At 39.6% G+C, this 21,073-nt stretch overlaps 1 long non-coding RNA gene across 10 annotated transcripts in view; it reads right to left on the bottom strand.

Moving 5' to 3' along the window:
• The window catches only part of Gm30821, a 118,298-nt gene that overhangs the window by 59,994 nt on the left and 37,231 nt on the right, over positions 1 to 21,073 (bottom strand). For 8 of the 10 annotated variants that reach the window (XR_001782508.1, XR_877513.1, XR_386313.2 and 5 more), the window contains exon 1: positions 19,825 to 20,004. The exons of 1 other annotated variant lie outside the window; for it this stretch is intronic. This is a non-coding gene — a long non-coding RNA (predicted gene, 30821). Of the gene's footprint in view, positions 1 to 19,824; positions 20,015 to 21,073 lie in introns of those variants that run through there. One more of the 10 variants, XR_001782509.1, reaches the window with a different exon arrangement.

Below are 21,073 nucleotides of genomic sequence, written 5' to 3'. Positions count from 1 at the left end.
TTATAATGGACGTGGCAGAAGGAAATGCTTGCTTTTTGCCTGATCGCCCTCACTCTTGATGGCAAGTTTATTTGTTCACTGACATTCAAGCCTTCTTCTTGGATATTCTGGTGTATGCTTGAAGACGACCTGAAACATACAGCCTCATAAACCAAAAGACTATTGTATTCCTGGACTATCAGGAGACAGCCATTTTGGCAGTAGTTTGACCATAGCCTGAAATAAATCCCACACATAGATAAACTGACTAATACAGGTACAGTTTTATTATCTGTCAAATTAAAGAACTGAATCCTTTTTTAACAACCTCTTGAAGATAGAAAAATCCAAAAAATAATTATTTATTGTTGATTATCTAACTTTTAGCCTATGTTAAAACAGGCAGGATAGATATATTGCTTTACATCAGTATAAATTCATTTGATGTCTGTACTAGCTGGTTTTGTGTGTTAACTTGACACAAGCTGGAGTTATCACAGAGAATGGAGCCTCCCTTGAGAAAATGCCTCTATGAAATCCAGCTGTAAGGAATTTTCTAACTAGTGATCAAGGGTTGGAGGGCCCATTGTGGGTGGTACCATCCCTGGATTGGTAGTCCTGGGTTCTATAAGAAAGCAAGCTGAGCAAACCAGGGGAAGCAAGTCAGTAAGTAACATCCCTCCATGGCCTCTGCATCAGCTCCTGCTTCCTGACCTGCTTGAGTTCCAGTCCTGCCTTCCTTTGGTGATGAACAGCAATGTGGAAGTATAAGCTGAATAAACCCTTTCCTCCCCAACTTGCTTCTTGGTCATGATGCTTGTGCAGGAATAGAAACCCTGACTAAGACAATGCCAGTGGGATGGTGAGAAGATGTAACAGATAAAAGTTCTTTTTGAAGAAGCCTGGTATCCCCTGTCTTTGATTTCCAGAACCCATGAGAGAAGGAGAATACTGACTCTCAAAAGCTGTCTGCCTTGGAACATACACAGACACCAACAGTAATAATAAAATAAATCAGTTTTAATGGATAGTTACATTTAAATTGAGTGCACGGAGAGGGTTCATGAATCCACATCTAAATTTGCAGCAGTTCAACATTGCCAGGCACACAGTGCTATCTTAGTCTTGAATGGAGGAAATTTATTTCTGTATAATGGAAGTCTGGGCTGAGTTTTCACGGTAGCATTCATGGATGCATTGTTAAATATGAAGATAGAAATTTTCTAGGTTGGCTGAAAGTGGATTATCAGACACTGTTCCTCTGAGAGATGGCTTCCCACAGGATTAGGAGACTTCTGAATGTGAGTCTGGAATTTTTGTGAAAAATCAGAGTATAGAAAGAATGGTGATAAATACAAGACATTGCCGAAATATTAGACTCGAGCTTTACATTTTAATTTATTGACAGTTCTTTTGAGAACTGTAGTTGGTTTATCACTGAATAATATTTTACATTCACTTTATGCTTTCCAGAGACCGTATGCAAAGCAAAGCCCTATCTCTCTTGGACCTCTGTGAAAATCTACTGAAAGAAAGAGGAGATGCGATCTACATCATGTGAATACAATGATCTCTAATGAAAACATTTTTTCCTGGAGACCTGAACTGGGTACTAACTTGCAAAACTGTGATGCAGCAGTACTTGGTAATCCCTAATCGATCAGCCTTGTAAAGACTTTGACTTTGGGGTTTAACTGCTTCTGCCCTTTCCTGAATGGCAGGGGACTGATTACAAGTGGAATGGGTCTCTGCCACGCAGGAACAACTACATGGATGCCCAGACAGAAGACAAGCCCTTCTCATTCTGCCTATGTAACTTACATTTTTCTTCTTCTTCAGAAGGGAAATAAGTCTTTTTGTTGTTGCTGTTGTTGTTTCCTTTTTCCTTAATTCAATCCCTGATAGCCCAAGGCTGTTTGTGTGTAGGCCTAGTTGAGGCCTTGGGGAATTATCATTATTATCAGTCATGACGTTAATGGGCTGTCATTGTTGGCTGAAGTGGACTCTTTCTAGATGCTTTGTTTATTCGGCTAACAAAAAAGGCAGCTTGGAATTAGAAAAGGAACCGTGCCAACCAATTAATCCATAACTCTGTTGGATGCTTTGGGGACTTTCTAACATTTCTTTTATTGAATTTTTATTTAAGTGCAGTATCTTTTTTGTTGTTGTTGTTGTTCTAAAATTTCATTCTGGAGAGTTTTTTTTTTATTACATGCCATTTCTGCAGGAGGCACATTGAGCCACTGAGACCATCTGAGTAAATACCACGTGTTTTAAAATATTTATCAATAATGAGGCTACCAGCTCACACATTCCATGAAAATACCAGTTCCAGAAAGTCAAATCATGGCTTTAAAAAGATATCAAATTTTTTTTTTTGCCTTACACATTTATATTACAAATGCTTTTTTTGGGACAACATATCAAAGTAGTTATTCCTCAAATAATAGCAGTACTAAGGGCCCTGTGGTCAGTAAGCTGAAATACAGGTAAATCTACATTATAAATATGAAGATTATTGAAAGGTTTATTTTTATTACTTTTAATGATTTGTGGAGGCCAAAAGCATAGGATGTCCCCAGGGCTACTGTTATAGGCAGTTGTGAGCCACCTGATATAGGTACTGCAAATTTAATTCCAGTCCTCTGCAAGAGCAATCTGTGCTCTGAATTTCTGAGGCTTCTCTACAGGCCCCAGAAAATTTTAAAATGCTATTCTAATGGACTACATAGGAAAACTTCCTGGAGAAACACAATCAAGGTTATCCACTTAGCTAACACACACACACACACACACACACACACACAGAGAGAGAGAGAGAGAGAGAGAGAGAGAGAGAGAGAGAGAGAGAAAGAGAGAGAGAGAGAGAAGATCTCACTATATAATCCTAGCTGGTCTAGAGCTCACTATGAAGATCAAGCTTGCCCCAAACTCACAGAATCCATCAGCCTCTGCTTCACAAGTGTTGAAATTAAAGGTATGCACCATGATCTCTTTTCTCTGGTATATTTTAATTTGTGTGTGTGCATACTTGTGTGTGCATATGTGTGTGTGTGTACACACACACTACATGGGTGAAAGTGCCCCAGGAGGTCAGAAAAGGTGTTGAGCTCCCTGAAGCTGGAGTTACAGGTATTGTAAGCTCCCCAGTGTAGGTGATGTGAACTGAATTCAGGCTCGTCTGCTTTGTAGAAAGCTGCTAACTTTGGTCCTGACCTTTTCCTTACCCATGTTTTCTCTGGATAATCTTAGTCAGCCCCACCCTTTTATATTATACACCATGCTTTTTAAAAGCTCCATCTTGACCAGCAAGCCCCAAGGATCCACCTGCCTCTGTCCCAGACTATAGATACATTCTGTCTTTCCTGGCTTAAAAGAAAAAAAAAGGTATGTGTATGGGTATTTTATCTAAATATATTTCTGTGCACCGAGTGAGTGTCTGGTGTCTGTATCAGATTCTCTGGAAATGGAGGTGCAGAGATTTGTGAGCCTGCATGTGGGTGCTGGGACCCATCCCGGGCCCTCTGGCAGAGCTCTTTTTGGAGCTCTTGACTGCTGAACCATCTCTCCAGCCTATCATCTTAGACTTCTTACATCCTGTTAAAAGGATCTCAGAATGTCAGTCCAGTTTGGTTGACTGATAGAAAATATGAACCCATTCTTAACTGCCTAGACACACACACACACACACACACACACACACACACACACACTCACACAAAAACAGGAATGCATGTATGCATGCTGGCACAGGCATTCAACAAATATCACTGCATGGTTTTTCCAGAGAATTTTACCTTGAAATCTTTTCTAAGTGTTATATGAAAAGATTGGTTATGGACAATACATGTGGATAGAATATACATTCTATCCATTTCTTTGAATAACCTAGGTTCACTCTTACACCAAAGCAAGTCATTAGAAATCTGTCTCCTAGGCTTACAGTGATTCACATCTAAAAAGGCATTTTATTAAATTTTCCATTGGCAACATGCCCGTGTTAGCTTTGAGGGTATAGATAGAATCATCACAAACAATGGAACTGTGGGATAATAGAACAATGTCACTCTGTTTAGCTATGGATCAAGGGGGCTGCTGAAAGTCTAACTGGCTTCCTATATCCCTCCATGTCCTCTCTGGGGTCTTAGAAACTCCATATTTCAATAGCACTTCCCTTCATTTGCTTTGTTTTGTGTCTATGAGACTTTTGTTTTGTTTTAACCTTAAAAACATTTGGTCCCTTTAAAGACTTGTCTTCCTTCTTCTAACTGGTGAGTCTCCATTTTGGTTTGAAAACTAAGACCCCGAAATGTAACCCAGTTCTTCACAAGGGTACAAATTTAGTTCAAATATGTCATTATATCAGACATGTGAACATGGAAGGGGGAAATACATGGGGCCTCTCTCCTAGACAAAGAATTATAAGCAACTAATAACTGCAGGGAGATGGAGAATTATTGGCCTGTCCCAGTGATGAACCCCTTTATTGGTTGTTTAATGATGAGCAGTCCTGAAACCATATAGACAGAACAAAAACAGACTCAACAGAATGTGTGTGTGTGTGTGTGTGTGTGTGTGTGTGTAAAACAATACTAATCAAAGAAAAGAAGGCTTACAACTTGACACTGAAGGGGCTGGAAGAAAGAGCTAGAAGTCGAAAATAATGGGTGGGGCAGAAGAAATATAATTCTAATTCAACTAAAATAAACAAAGACTAGTCAGGGATTTTGTATGCTAACTAAGTCTACCTTTTTACTTTTAAATATTATTTTCACCGTGTCTCTTTACCATGATAGTCTGGCTTATTTAAATTTGCATTTCATTTATTTTCTCCTTAGGCTTGTTAAATAAATCTTAGAGGCAAAATGGACAATAAAAGAAAAGCCTATAATGTTGATCCAAACCAGAAAGGCTATGGATCTAAGGCTTCAGTAACAATTAAGATGGAGATGGAAATTAATCTCCAAGAATTAAAAGCAGTGTAAGAGACTGAATCCTAAAGACTGACCCCACCGTTCCTTCTTTCCAAAGGTGAAACCTGACACTCTTAGACCCTACCATGTGATCAGTGTCTCAGCTTGAAGGATATGCCAACTAAGTAGAAAGGCATGAAGAGAGCCATCCTCTATGCCTGCACTGCCCCACTTGATTCTTGGTCTTCTTACACACCCTACGCTGCTTCCCTGTCGGTTTAAGACTAAATCAAATCGCATGCACCTGAGACAAGTCTTTACTCCCTCTGCTCTCATGTAGCTCCTACAGTCAATGTCCTCCTGGTACTCCGTACCCCTTTATCATTCATCACTGGGAATCAGTCTGCTGTAGCACCTGTAAGATGCTTGCTTGGTTCGTTGGTTTTCCCCTTAAAGGTATCTGAATCTGCCCAGAAGGTATTGGTCCCAAGAAAAGCACTCAGCCAAAGATAAATGGAAATGTGGTGGGTTGGCATCCTAGTTTCTTCTATTTATGCATGGAATAGCTCTGATTCCTAGTCAAGTTATCTACTGGGACCAAGCTCCGGTTGTCTGCACTTAGCCTACTCACTGATCTATCATGTACTGAACTCCATGATTCTTAGAAAAAAATCTAGCAGTGCCTCCTAAGTAAACTGCTCACATCGGCTAGGGTGCATGTCAGTAGTAGCGAAACTGATGCTAATAATTGTAAGGTGCTTACTAGCCATACAAAGTTCCTCTGCTGTGTTTTCTTTATGGACACTTTTGCATATGAATTAATATAGAGTCATCTGGACTAAACAACTAGTTCAATAGGTAAAGTTCTTGTCACATACAAAAATATGAAGCCTGAGTTTAGATTCCCAAAATCCACTTAGATAAATTTATAGACAGAAGATGTTCCAACTGGTAAGAAGGACACATGCTCCACTATGTTCATAGCAGCCTTCTTTATAATAGCCAGAATCTGGAAAGAGCCCAGATGTCCCTCAATAGAGGAATGGATACAGAAAATGTGGTACATTTACACAATGGAGTACTACTCAGCTATTAAAAAGAATGAATTTATGAAATTCCTAGGCAAATGGATGGACCTGGAGGACATCATCCTGAGTGAGGTAACCCAATCACAAAAGAACTCACATGATATGTACTTACTGATTAGCCCAGAAACTTAGAATACCCAAGATACAATTTGCAAAACACATGAAACTCAAGAAGAACGAAGACCAAAGTATGGACACTTTGCCCCTTCTTAGAATTGGGAACAAAACACCCATGGAAGGAGTTACAGAGACAAAGTTTGGAGCCGAGACAAAAGGATGGACCATCTAGAGACTGCCATACCCGGGGATCCATCCCATAATCAGCCTCCAAACGCTGAGACCATTGCATACACCAGCAGGATTTTGCTGAAAGGACCCTGATATAGCTGTCTCTTGTGAGGCTCTGCCAGTGCCTGGCAAATAAAGAAGTGGATGCTCACAGTCAGCTATTGGATGGATTACAGGTCCCCCAATGGAGGAGCTAGAGAAAGCACCCAAGGAGCTAAAGGGGTCTGCAACCCTATAGGTTGCAATATGAACAATATGAACTAACCAGTACCCCGGAGCTCTTGACTCTAGCTGCATATGTATCAAAAGATGGCCTAGTCGGCCATCATTGGGAAGAGAGGCTCCTTGGTCTTGCAAATTTTATATGCCTCAGTACGGGGGAACGCCAGGGCCAAGAAGTGGGAGTGGGTGGGTAGGAAAGTTGTGGGGAGGAGGGTCTGGGGAACTTTTGGGATAGCATTTAAAATGTAAATGAAGAAAATACCTAATTAAAAAGAAATAAATTATTAAAAAAAATCAGAAGTATAAATCTATAGATGCAGTAAAACATGACATAATAAATAAAGAGACTGCTTAGAAGAAAAAAATTTATAGAGAGATGAAAGATGATAGATAGATGGATGGATAGAGAGATGATAGATATAGATAGATGATAAAGATAGATGAAATACAGATTGATGATAGATAAATGACAGACACATAGATACATATGTAGATAATAGACACATATATTCATATACACATACATACAAACATACATACACACATACATATATAGATGATAGATGCATAGATATCACAGCTTATCCATTCTTCTTGTGATAGATACCAAGGCTGATTTCATAACTTGGTTATTGTAGTTAGTATTAAAATAAACATGGATTTTTAGCGATCTGTTGGAATAGTGACTTAGGTTTTTGTTGTTGTTGTTGTTGTTGTTGTTGTTGTTTTGAGTTTTCCCGCAAGTGGCATTGCTGGATCATAAGGAATCCATTTGATAAGCAAACTTCAAAAATAATTCTCACATTTTCTCTTGTTTTCTAAATGTATTGCTTGCCACAAAATATTTTTATTCTTTCATATAATTATGTTTTATTTTTCTTTCATGTGGCCAAAACCATGTATTTTTGTATGATTCCTGTCCTTGAAATCAGATTTAGAAAGGACTTTTCATCTCAAAATTTATATAAGTATTGCCTTGCAATATCAGTTTAGTTATTTTGTAGCTTCATGTTTACAGTAAAAAAAAAAAATCAGAAGTTAGGTAAAATATGAGAACTAAATTTAAACCTTAAAAAGATAATTCAAAATTCTTCACTAAGTTAAAATTTTAGTATCGAAACTTTAACAATTTTTTAATGTCCATTGCTAAAAGCATCACTTTTTTTTACTCCTCTGAATACTGTCTTTATGATATAATAACTTTTATAGATCAGTTATTTTGAGAATGTTTATTTGCTTATTTTGAGACATGGAGAAAAACTGTCCAGCCTGGGTTCAAATTTAAGATCTCCTTGCCTCAGTCTCTTGTGTAGCTGGAGTTACAGGTATGCACCACTATGTCCAGTCTTTTCAACCGTACTATGAAATATAGATTTCTACCACCCTTACCTGCAGCTTTCAGTCCATCTTCTTGAAACCCCCTGTGACACATATATTAGAGGCATTCAATCTAAGGCAGATTGGATATACACTTTTTTTCATTTCTTGCCTGTATATGCATTTTTAAAATTATTATAAAATGTGCCAGCATCATAGCATCTTAGCTCAATGAGGCAAATGTGAATTCAATAAGACACCAGAGCCCACTGTCTGATGCACTGCCCAACTCTTCCCTTGTTTGGGTCACAGATTTTACCTGAATCAGCTCTTCCTCCTCTGTTTTTTCTTTCTCTCTGTCTTTCTCCTCCTCATCTGCCTTAACCATGACACACCTGTCATTTCCCACATACATCTGAATTCTCATGTCTGTACTTTTCCTTCCACATTCCCACCTGTACTGCGCCCCTTCCATAGTTCCAGTGCGCAGCTCTTGTTCACAGCAAGTAGTGACAAAGGAAATCAGAAAAAAATGTAGAGGTAACTTCATATACTCCAGGATTAAGAACTTTAGACAGCCCCTAGATCTTTCTATATGCTCATGAGAACTCCAAGTAGCAAGCCAGGCTGACTTGTTGAAGTGAATATATACAGGCAACCAGGTTTCCTTGTTCTTAGACAACATGTCTGCCATGCAATCCCAGCTGCTCCTCTGATGATTAGAAAGGTGATTAGAATTAACATATCTGAAAATAAGCTTTGATAAAGCTTATTTCACCCTAAGCAAGAACACTGTCGCATCTTTTTATGTAAGACCTTGAAAACCAAATGAGCTTGTGGAGTCAACCTGGCTTCCTCTAGCAAATAGATCCTTCAACACAGTCAAGTAATTCTTCATTACACATAGGAGGAAACCTCGGGGCAAGCTAATTCTAGAGAATTAGCAATGGACCCTAGGTAAACATACATAGCATTTATGGTACCATAGCTAAACACAGAGAAGGTTATGGTACAGATTCTGCTTTAAACACATGATTTGTATGATCTCACCAAACTCTTCCTTCAGCCCTATGTAGCAGGGCTTTTATTTTACTTCACAAGGATATAGCAACAGCACAATGAGGTGTAGAAACCTACTAGTGGTCTCAGGAGATAAGAACAGCAGGGCTAGCTTTTGGTCCAAGATAGCAGTACTAACTACTCCTTATATTACCTCCAAGGCATGGCAATATAGTCGAACTCCATCTTTGGGCATCACTACCTGGGTCCAAGTTTCACTTAACTGCCCATCAAATGAACAAAACTGTGTACAGTTTACATACAAAAGGGAAGAGTAGCTATTCTTCCTTCTTAGGAATAGCAGAAGAATGAAATGTGATAGCTAAACAGAACACATTACGTTTGTTAAATAAAAAAAAATACTGACCACATAAGATTTGTTTATGACCACTTCAATACTAAGGAAAACACACACCCATAAACTAAAGACGTTTCCAGTCCATTTCCCAGATGGGAATGTTTGACTCACTGTGGTGAGCACTGGAACTGGGCAGCATTGGTTTTGGTTTTCTCAGAATCCTTACGGAGGAAGGAGAGAGAGAGAGAGAGAGAGAGAGAGAGAGAGAGAGAGAGAGAGAGAGAGAGAGAGAGAGAGAGAGAGAGAGAGAGGATAAGCCAGATCTCCTAGAGGAAGCTTCTTGGTTCTTCTAGCACAAAGAGGAAAAAAGTCTTTAGGCCAATGGCCACAATTTTCTGATCTGTCTTTTGCTGATTGCTGCAGTAGTTTGAATTTATATCATTAATGCTCTCCAGGATACATTGTCATCTTAGAATGCAGAGAGAAGAAATCATACATGTGCATTCTAACAATACAATCATGGAAGCAATTTATTTTGAACATTAGTTTGGAGTGGGGCCTTTATGCAGCCAGAGATTTAATAAATACATGGATATGAGACTGCATTTTTCACTTAGGTTCATCAAACACAGAGAGATTTCCCATTATGGAGAGAGAAGGTTTGGAATCAGGCTGGGGTTTTCCTTGCAGAGATTAAAAAGACAGATGGCAAGGTGCTGTGCTCAGGGAGGGAAAGGCCTTTGTAATCAAGAAATTAGGATTTGTTCCTTGGTCTTCCATTTAGGTTCAGCCTCTGTATGCAGGGTCATTTTATTTCCAACCAAAAAAATTACTCTTTCCATTTCCTGTGGATCATGAAGCCAGAGTTACCAAGTCTGAGAGTCTCGGAGAAAATACTCACTTCCGGAAATTGAAACATCTACTTTCTCAGTGTGTAATTCCATTCCCTGCATGCATGCATGCGAGTATACGTACTTTTGGTAGGTAGCAGCACCTCTGCAGCATTGACAGTTCAATCCTAGAACGTGCCATAGAGTAGCCTTCAACCACCTTAACAGCCTTGGGTGCTGTGTCATCCAGATGCTGGCGGCTCACTTGTCTAACTGGCCTGCTCTGTTGTGAGTGTATAGAAATCTGATCACAAACTCAGTTCTTTTCCATCCAGTTACCTGGAGGATTCTACTTTTATTTGTATATTTACTTGGGAAGCCCAGAATGTTGGGGGTAAAAGTCTCAATGGTGTGATCATTCCTGAGGTCAGGAATGAAGAAACCCCACCATCTTGCAATTATGAGAATTATTTTAAGAGCTTATTTGGCACAAAGAAAAGAAGGAATGTGAGTGTCTGAAAATATGCCTTGTTGGAAGGTGACTACTTTATTTCTAGGGATTTACGTGTTGTTATTATTAAGTCATCTGTAATTGTGAATGAGACACAGTTTCCAACTTGAGTTACCAGTTCACTGGGATGGGGAAATAAACAGCTCCTGACCAGAAAAAAAAAATCAAAATCATGTAGAGAAATTAAAAAGCAAAAAACAAAAAACAACAACAACAAAAAAAACAAAAACAAAAAAAGAACAACAATGACAAAAAACACACCTCAAATGTCCAAGAAGTAAATAAAATAGTTTGTCCTAAGAAAAATGCCCATAGATATGCTAAAGAATTGTAGGTGTGGGGAGTAGATATGATCGATATACATTGTATAAATGTATAAAGGTAATCTATCAGGCATATAAAATATATCAAAATGATATAACTATTAAAATAAAAATGCCCTGTGTGTGTTCATTTACTCCAGATTTCTTGCGCTCAGCACTGTCCCTTGGTGAGTCAATCAGCAGTAACCAGGATGCTAGAGAAAGCTCTCCCAGTCTTTAGTGAATAAATCAGGATTTCACTCACACATGGTACCAGGATGAATAACATTAATAAAGAGTTTTGAAGAATGGCCACCTTACACCATCACAATTATTCCACCAAAAATAAAAAAAAAAATCTTGGACATATACTCAATATCAATCTCCAGTAACAACATGGGACAGAAATTTAAATTGCAGAATGTCATTCAAGTCTTGTGATACTAAGTAGAAAGATCTGTGGCTTTTCCACACATGGCCAACTCTTCAGATCCTCTGCTAAGAAGTAAAAATATAAACGCTTAGGGTATGTATTATGAGCTAATGTTTATCTCAACAACAACAGCAAGGCATGGAGTCCCGCGCCACTATCTCAAAGTGTGGTCTTATTTGGAAATAGGCTCTTTACAGGAACAAGCAACTTGGAACAGGAGAATGTGAGTCACAAAAGATAGACATTGAGGGAAAATGAGGAGGAGACATCTAAGATGATGGCTAGGTGAGATGGATGCCCAAACCAAGGGATGCCTAAGCACACATCCATCCAGGAGAGCAGCCTGGACTGCATCCATCCCTGGTACCTTCAAATCCAGACAGAACCTTGAACTTGGACCAAAGTGACCACTAGAACAGGGAGCCAAAAAAGTTCTCCAGTTGTGCCAGGCTACTCACTATGTACTACATGGCTACTCGGTGTGTAGTGCTTGGTTACTCAGTATTTGGTCTAAGTGACACTAGGAAATTAATGCAGAGCTTTCCTGGAATTCTTTCTGAAATTATTGAAGAAATGATGCTATGACCAGTCCCTCACAGGCTCACATTGTTTCTATGAAAAGTCCCTTACAGGTTCATGTGTTAAGTACTTGGTTCCTAGGTAGTGGCTATCTTTTTGGAAGTTCTGGACATTTTAGGAGGGGATCTAACTGGGGGAAGGAATTCACTAGGGCCATACCTTTAGGATGTTCTTTTGTCCTGGTATCTCCCCTCTCAGTTTCCCTTGCTTCCTGTTTGCCATGCTGTGAATAACTCTCCCATAGCTGCTGCTGCCATGAGGATCTTGTCTCACAACAGACCTCACATGAACACAGCCAAGCTCAGCTGTCCAACATCTCAAAAAACAAGAGCTATTCCTGAAAAAGCTATTCCTCCTACAATTCATTTTCCTCGCACATTCAGCAACACTAAAGTTAAGTAGGTGATAGAGGAGAGCTGAATGACTTCTGTGAGAAGATTGTTAGTTATTCTAGCACAACGAATCCTCTTTCAGAGATGGTCCAGAGGTCAAAGGTAGCATTTTTCACCATGCTGGATCAAGCCCCACTCTTGTTACAACTACAAGGAGACTCTCCCTAGTTTTACTTTGTAGTGTGGAAGAAGGAAAATTGAATACAAATGAAGCCCGCCCTGAGGTCTTTCACAAGTCAGTAGGTTCAGAGAGTGCTTAGTGGCTGCGGATCCCTGAATAAACCCATCTGATCTGAACATGATCAAAGCTTCATTCCCTATCTTTGGCCTACTATCCTCCATTTCCTCTCTTTTTCTGCCTTCTACTATGTCCCAGGGTATAGCAAGGGCTACCGAAGCTGTAGGTCCTTGGCTTGGATTAGATAATTTTCTAGAAGAATCAGAAGTTTATGTGTCTCTAAAGAACAGCATTATTTTCTCTTATAAAATGAGAATTGTGACTTTCCCCCCTTAGTTTGCAGAAAAACATTTACCAGCTTGCATTAGAGGTCCCTTCCTTCCTTCCTTCCTTCCTTCCTTCCTTCCTTCCTTCCTTCCTTCCTTCCTTCCTTCCTTCCTTCCTTTTTTCATTCTTTTCTTTCATTCTTTTCTTCTTACTTTCCTTTTTCTCTCCCTCCTCCTTCCCTTCTTCTCTCCCTCCCTCCCTCCCTCCCTCCCTCCCTCCCTCCCTCCCTCCCTCCCTCCCTCCCTCCCTTCTTTTGCTGTTTGTATGTTTTGAAACAAGGGTCTCCCTATGTAGCCCTGCCTGTGCTGAAGCTCACTGTGTATGTGGATCAGGCTGGCCTCAAACTCGCAGAGATCCATCTGCCTCTGCCTCCTGAGCGAAAGGTGTGCCCCCTCCTGGCTGAAGGTTTCTTTTGAATTCTGGATATTATTCTGGTTCTTACCACAGTGATATTTCCCCTAGTCATTGTCAAATTTCAATGAAATCAAGCTTTGTATCTAGAAGTGCTATATTCCTCAGTGCCCACAAGAACACTACAGCTTTACCTTATGATTGTCTATCAATATAGGGGAATTGAAGAAGCAAATTAGTTTAAATAATTGAGCAGTATAAAAACTACTTAATCCCAAATAATACCTGATGAAATTATTTTCCATGTTTAAATACTCGGTGAATAATATATGTTCATTTTTATATTTAATAAAGAATTGAGCTTAAATAATATTTATCATATAGACTATGAAATCTGAGACATTCAGTTTGAGTTTGAGAAACCTGAGATTGGAATGGTTTTATTTCATAGATTATGAGTCTGAGGTTTAATTCTTAAACCAATTTTCCTCTAAGTTTATGGTCAAATCCCTTTAGTTATATTCACTCTGCTGCTTAGTCTACAAAACAAAGCATTGGCTCCATGTATAGTGTTGCTCACCTTTAATGCCAACCTTTGTGAAGCAAAGCCAAGTTTGAGTTTGAGACCAGCTCAGTCTACAAAGTGAATTCTGAATCAATCCAAAGCTAGATAATGAGATTCTGTCACAAAGGGGAAAATAAGTAAAGATCATAATAATAGTAATAATTCTTCCTTAAGGGACTCTGAAAATGATCCAATATTATCTGTGGTTCATATAGCCACAAACCTGTGATGTAAAATACTGACAGAAGTTATACATTGCAAAAAGTCAAAACATCCAGTATGGAATTATAACATCTTCATTCAGTCCTTCTACCATGACAGGAATACTCCATACAGAATTCCTCACAAGTGGCTACTTTGTCACAGCTTGCATAGCCTGCATGATGTTAACAGGAAAATCCTTCCCATTACAGGAGGACCTGCTCTAAGATGTAATGACCTCAGCAACAAGAAAGCTATTTCCAAAGCCTGGAGTATACAGAATAGGTCTGGCATTTCTTCCATGTACTAATTCTTTGATTTTTTTTAAAGAGTCACACACACACACACACACACACACACACACACACACACACACACTGTAGCAAGTATCATTCTGTCTCTGATATGACAACCTATTTTTAAAATCCATAAAAAGTTTATGCTGCTCGTAAATGAAAATCAAATGAAGACTCAGCAGAGACTATAATGTGTTGAAGGTCACAGAGCTAATAGCTAATGATAGAAGAGCCAAGCTTTGGAGACAAGACCCTCAGATGTCTCAGGCCAGGCCTTTAATTATACTGTACTTCTGAATAATTTCTTTTTAGTCCTTTTCTTATTTTGAAACCTCCAAGACCTTTGTCAATCATTCTCTTCTATGAGGATTCTCTAAATGCATGTACTAGATTATCATAAACTCAAAGTAAACTACAGTGACCAATCCCATGTGTCAACAATTCCAGGCAATCTTACTGTATGCATCCCAGGGATGTTTCCTCCCTTCTTTTCCACCCAAAGACCACTGCATACCTCCTTCTCTCTGGAAGCCCATATGCTTCCTTCATCACCCCGCTGTCAGCAGAGGATCACGTCTCACACATGACTGACAAAGAGTTCCCTCGAGCTCCGTCCTGTACACATAAGAAACCCAGCCTCCCATCTCCCCTCCTGTCACATCTCCACACCACCCCTGCAGCTCACTTCTCCCGGATCACATCTTGGAATCTGTCTGTCTCCTACATTCTCATTCCTCCTCAGTTGATTTGCTTCCTTTCCACCAAAGCACAAGCAAGTACTAATATATCCCGGTTTAAGAACAGTGAGGGGCAGAGAGGAGGAAAAGAGAACGAAGGAGGAAAGGAGGGAAGGAGAAAAGGAGGAGGAGAGTTTTTGACCCACTCTACATTCCCAATAATTTGAAAGGGACAGTGACATTTCCCCATTTCCTGTCTGTCCAACTCCTTCCACTAAACATCGGTCCACAGCAGGCTGGTGCATGTTCGTACCGTCCTGTGCTGCTTCCATAATTTCTCCCATTTTCATTTTGCTTCATCCCTAGGAATCTCATAGATTCCAGAAGGCTGCATGCTGTTTGGATTTGGGTTTTATTTGCTGTTTGTTTTGCCTCATTACAATTTCATCTCATGGTTCAAGATTCATCCCAAATGCCCTTGCCTTGAAAAGCTCCTCCTCTGTTTCCAAACCCAAGTACAGTCTCACCACATCTTTGTCCCATTTTTCTCCTTGAAATGTCACACTCTGTAAGCATCCTGTTCATTTGTCACCTTGCATTTTTTCCCAGTGGAATAAGGAGCAAAAGTCTAACTTGTCTCTTAATAGGTGCCGCCAATGCCATGTAGCACCAATGACACACTCAATAAATGTTCACTGAATGAGTAAACCAAGTCGGTAGTCAAGCACACAGAATTTGTCCTAACCTCAGCCATTGCCTTAGAGACAACAAATTCACTATCAAGCATCATTCATTAAATTGATTGTAACCTGTAATTGAATGTACAATAGCTTTTAAAACACTGCCCCGTGTGCACAAGGCCTTAGTATGTTTTGAGTGACCCAAGAGTAGAAGGTTGGCACAGTTCCTCCCCCCTGCTAAGAAATAAAAAGACAAGAAGTATCCAGAAATTGTATGAATACTCTTGAAAGTTTGAACCTAGAGAATTGTAATTTTAAGCTCTTTTGGGACATAGAACAAGGATCTGTGATGAACAGCCACAGTAAACCGAAAGGCTATGGGAGCTGCTAAGACTACAGGATTCCTCAGGAGCTGAGAGCAAGCCTGTGTGAAGAAGGGTTTGAAATCAGGGCAGATTTTGAGCAAAACTGGGAAGAGTACATTAGATATTGTGAACCACACACACTAAGCAAAGGCCTGTCACAGCAACGATAAGCGACTGAGAATGGGCCAGGGTGTTTTTATGACATGTTTTTCCTTACCCACCTGTAGTCCAACCCACCCTTAGGCTCCACAGTAATTCCAAGTTCTCGGTGCTCCTTAGATTTTTAAACTAAATGCTAGAGATATTTAAGTAGACACTGAAAGACCGTCTCACTCAAGAATAAGCATACTCAGGCACAGTAAGGGCAAACTCTAAAAGGAAGCTTTCAGAAGCATTCTTAAGAGTTCAAAACCATTGTATTTCATTTAAGATGCTGTTATTTTGAAAAGGAAATCAGTGAATGAGAGATGATTATTGAGTGGTTCCAGCATCAGTGATCTGGGACAAGTGAGTCCAAAGAATGAAGCATCCTTAATGTAATTACACATCCATCGCTTGTGATGTATGACCATGTGAAGCTTTGTTAATCCCCAAACAGATACCTGCCGGGAGGACTGTGGCAACAGCTGTTTGGTCCACAAGAAATGAACCAAGTGAATTCAAAGTACTGAGGGCATTCAACTGCCGAATTCCCAGAGTCAGACCCTGTCCACTAAGCCCAAGATGTATTAGGAATTAAAGAGGATTCCATCCGAAGGTACATTTGTTTCCAGCATAAATCACCCTGCCAAGTCATTTGTTATTGTAATAACCTTTCTCAGCATTTCTATTATTGGAGAGGACTTCTTTTCAAATGAAAAATGACGTAGCTGATTACTTGCACGGGACTTGGCGTCACACTCATTTTGGCTGCTTCTTCCAGGCAAGGGAGAGGGCCAAGGGAAGGGCCTTTACATCCTTGCATGCATATCGATTAAAGTTAATGGAGTTCATGGGTTTATTATGCGTTGGGGAGTTAAGAAACAAGCCAGTAATGACGGACGGACGCTGTGCCAAGGTTCTCAGTAGATCCAAGAAAGCTTCAAGCTTTCAAGCACTAAAAATAGTTAAAACTATCTCAGAAGCTGTTTACATCCAGCAAGGGTAATTATATGAGCCTATAACTCTCTCCATCATATTAAGATACTTTAATAACCTATACTTTATTTATATCTAGCTGCTTAGTTTATTAGTGCTTATTATAGGATATGTTCTTAATTTTATGTTTTACAAAACAATTTGAATAATCAGAATTACTTTTGTGAATCTTCTTCCACTTGCAATAAGATGGTTGAATTATAAAAAGCCATTTTTCTAAACATGCTAACAGGTGCAAGAAAGATTGACAGAGCCAGACGAGAAAGTATTCTTAATGCAGGCTTTCCAAGATTTTAAATGGAATTTCTTTAATGAGTGCATATCATTTTTAACAGGCCCGATTTACTACTCAGGGGATGCTGAACATAAGATCTAAGAGTCTATTCTATTTAACAATAACCATAATCAGAATTATGCGATACATAGATTTGTACATAAATGAGAATCAGCCAGAATGAGAGATCAGTTATCCAAAACTGATTGGAAAGGAAGCTGATTGGATTGGCAGAAGATGGGAAGCCATGGAAAACAGCAATTTTGAAATATTGAAGATAAACTCAGCTTACAACAATAGGTGTGTAGGGGCCTGGGCCCATGAAGGTACAAGGAGGTATTAATTATTAAGTCATTCAGTGTGCATAAGACGGTGGCTTTGTCTCCATTGGCCTTGTTAATTCTACTATATCATCCTAGGCATTTGCTGTGTGGGAGCCTAGTGTTAAGTATACACAAAGACAGAAGGACAGGGACAGGCTGCACTCAGAGGAAGCCACCTTGTCCAGAGGACCAGCACCCATAAAAACCCAAGGAAGGACCTACCCTCCCTCTTGACTGGCATGTGGTATGGTTATTTTTTAGATTGCTCCATGTGAATCACCCAAATTCTTTCCAATTAGACTCTACAATCTTTCTAGCCAACCGGAGTGTTACCTGAATAAGGTTCTCAGAACTGAAGTCTGGGGCGAGGCCTCTAGGAAGTAAGTTGCCTTTAAGAAGTTCTGAACATAAATTGAATTACCAAGAATTCTATTCATTGAAAAACACATTATATTGCATCATGTCCTTTTCAAATAGAGTGAAACTTGCTTATATTAAATTTCTAGGAACCCAAGGAAAAAATTTGATATAGGATGGAATTTGATATACTCTAGAAATATTACATGTGCGTGTAATAGACCTGGATTTCCAATTTGATTGCTATACGCAGGGATTCAATACAGATGGGTTTAATATGGGGGTGGGGGGGGGAGGCAAGGTTTCATTGGATTTGCATTTGCATTTTTCGGGACATATACAGTATGTGTTTGCTCAAAGTAAAAATCGGATTTCTTCCTAAGACTGGGAAAGGTGACTGTCCATGGGAACAGGAATTCTTGGAGGAACTGGACCAGAGGAAAGCCGTGTGAGCACTCTGGCTTCTACTTCACTCCTCTTTAATATTAATTGAGCTGACTGGAGTTTCAACTACTGAATTCTGGCCTGCCATCTTTCTCTCTTCCCCAGACCAGTAATTTTTTAGCTTATAACCTCTCTATTCCTTCCCTTCACTTAGCATTTTAATATCCACTGAGAAGGAGCACTGAGAAGGGAATGGCCAAACCTTTCAACATGTGAAGACATTTTCTGTTACTAAGAAAGCCTCACCTTGGAAAAATCTTAAAAATCACAAAAGGTAGCAACTGCTACAACATGAAAATGGATCATTGTTCTAACATGTAAATAGTCATCTCTTTCCATCAATATTATACAAATTACTGTACAGCTGGGCAAATGTTTTATTGTCTAACATTTTTCTCTTAAATTGTGAGCCTATCCTTATTCTCTTTATTTGGACTTGGGTTGGAGGGAACCTGCGTTCATTTTTGATCCTCTTTCACCATGGAAGACCACACAGATATTCTATGGCATTACCATTCTTCTTAAAATTATATTTATTTTCTACTGACACATAAAAGCAAAATGTATGTCCATCAGTGGGGAAGTGGGTGTTTTGATACATGTATTCAATGTGCAGTGTTTGGGTCGGTTAACTATGTTATCTCCTCAAAGATTGGGTGTTTCCTCCTCAATGACTCCCTAAGTCTTTTCTTCTAGGTTTCTAGAATGCTCAGCATATCACTGTCCACTCTGTTCCCTGTAGGGTATGACGTCACAGCAGGGCTTCTTGCTGCCATCATTCCAATCATCAATCTTTGGCATTTATTACACTGAGAGAGATGTGCATTTATTTGCACTTATAAACCCTTAGGGAACAGCCAACATGGTCCTGTTTTAATCTATTATATTTTAATTACAATTATTGTGTGTGTGCACACATACATTCATATGTGTGATACAATTGCACACATATGGAGGTCAGAGGACAATTTGCAGGGGTCAGTTCTCTCCTTTTACCACATGAGTCCCAGGAAACAGAGCATTAAGTACCTTGACCCACCAAGCCATCTTGTCAGCTGCAAACATGCTGTATTAAATGGGAGTACCAAAACTAGCCAAATTATGAACTTCGTATTACACATCTCTGTAACTTCATTTCTATATAGCATAACCATATAATTCTAAATTCTACTAATTTTGCTCTATATTCTATGTATGCAAATATAATGAAATAAATAGAAACATAACAGAGTGGCTTCCCAATGGATTATGAACTCTGAATTACTTGATACTTAAAACAAAAACAAAAAATCAAGAAGTCATGTGAAGGTTCAATATGATACCCATTTTTTTCACCTGAAATATTTTACAGAGTTGCCACAAAAGTTAGTTTCATTATTAAAGCATAACCATATACTTCATCACCATAAAGTATATAGTACATGCTTAGCGCACTAACCTCTTAGAGGTATAGGTGTGACCTGGAGACTCGGTAGTGTATATGTATAACCACCACCTTCTCAGGCTTGCCAGGAAAACCAAATAGCAAGCTACACATGCCCAGGATTGGGGTGAATATGGCCTAACATAAAGTCCTATGCTTCTAACCTTGTAAGATCTTTGTTTTGACCATTTGTTCTGTGACTACCACCACCTCCCACCTGATTCTAAAGTTTTAACGTTGTAGATGGCAATATGATGTCATAATGCCAAAAGGTTAGCCATGCCCGTGTGACGCAACTTCCCAGTGTGTGAGGACGAAATCAGTTGACTTAGGGTGCGGATGACCCCACAGAGATGAAAAGGAAACCTGTGAATCCTTAGCCTCCTCAGCTGGCTACACTGGCAAGACTTTAATCCCTGCACTTGGAATGGGCAGAAGGATCTCTACGAGTCTGAGGCTAGCCTAGTCTACAAAGCCGGTCCCAGGCCAGCCTGAGTGACATGGCGGTGACATGAAACAAAACCAATCATCAACAGCTTTGTATGCCTCGGCTTCAGAAGTATCAGAAGGACGCAGATATGACAGACACAAGTGCACCCCCATTCCCGCCTCACCCAAAGACCATGGCAGCTACAGCAGCCAAAACTGGAGCTCTTCTAGTGCTATCAAAACACTGTTAATATAGGTGAAGGAGATATAACTTTGCCTGTGAAAATACTCGGTTCCATCAGTTTTAAACAAATAGAAAAAGGCAAAGGCTAATTCCGGGTTTCACAAAGTGACTGCTCTGTTCAGGGTTTAGGTAGCCCTCAGGAAAAACTTGGAAGGGACTCGTCGTTTCTCCGCTTTGGAAATACCTTTAAATCGATTTTATTTCCCCAGTGTAGGCTGTCAGTCATTAAGTATCAGCTGTGAGGGATTAATCCAAACATACACAAGCTCCTCAGGTTTGTCCAGCACACATTCAGAAGTGGGATGAGACCTGCACTTTACCGAAGACCCCCTAGAAACCGGGAAGAGGAAGAAAGCGTGAGGGGAACCAGTGTCCACGGACTAGGAGCGTCCCAAGAGAGCTACAGAGACCAGGTGGCAGAGAACAGGACACAGAGGTGTCTTCTGTGTTACTCCTCTGAGCCAAGTGAGGGGGGGAGGGGTGTTTAAGGAGTTTAGTGAAAATAAAAAAAACCCATCGGTGCCAGCAGCTAAATAATTACTGAATAAATGTTTGATATGACGTTTTTAAAAAGGGGTTTCTGTTTTTAAA

Source organism: Mus musculus, chromosome 18 (assembly GCF_000001635.26).
Source record: "Mus musculus strain C57BL/6J chromosome 18, GRCm38.p6 C57BL/6J".
Classification (NCBI taxonomy): domain Eukaryota; kingdom Metazoa; phylum Chordata; class Mammalia; order Rodentia; family Muridae; genus Mus; species Mus musculus.
The sequence above is the reverse complement of the archived record's forward strand: the minus strand, read 5'-3'. Positions and strand labels throughout refer to the sequence as shown.